Genomic DNA, 503 nt, shown 5'->3' with positions numbered 1-503 from the left:
TTGTTTGTTCTTCTGGCAGTACATGGTACTTTCAGTATTCTTTGGTAACACCACAACTCAAAAGCATCAACAACTCTTCTTCAGTCTTCCTTATTTATTGCCCAGCTTTGACATGTATATGAGAGGATTGAAAATACCATGGCTTGGGTTAGGCTCACCTTTGTCTTCAAAGACATATCTTTGCTCCTCACCAATTTAAAAAGGTCTTTTGCAGCAGATTTGCTCAGTGTAATATGATATCTGATTTCTTTTCTTCTTCTTCTTTTTTCTTTTTCAATTTTTATTGTGATTTGGGTGAAATTTTACAGAGCAAATTCATTTTCCATACAGCAGTTACTACACATTTTGTCTCATGACATTTACTACAATGCCCCACAATGTAACAACTCTCTTTCCACTTCCTCCCCATAGTTACCTCTCCCCTGTGTCCTTCCCTCCCATACACTCCCACCCACTCAGCTGTCTCTCTGTGCAAACAATTCCCTGCTCTTCTCCTATTATCG

The sequence above is a fragment of the Orycteropus afer genome, unplaced genomic scaffold, assembly GCF_000298275.1.
Source record: "Orycteropus afer afer isolate SDZICR_OR568_19922 unplaced genomic scaffold, OryAfe1.0 scaffold00969, whole genome shotgun sequence".
Lineage (NCBI taxonomy): Eukaryota > Metazoa > Chordata > Mammalia > Tubulidentata > Orycteropodidae > Orycteropus > Orycteropus afer.
The sequence above is the reverse complement of the archived record's forward strand: the minus strand, read 5'-3'. Positions refer to the sequence as shown.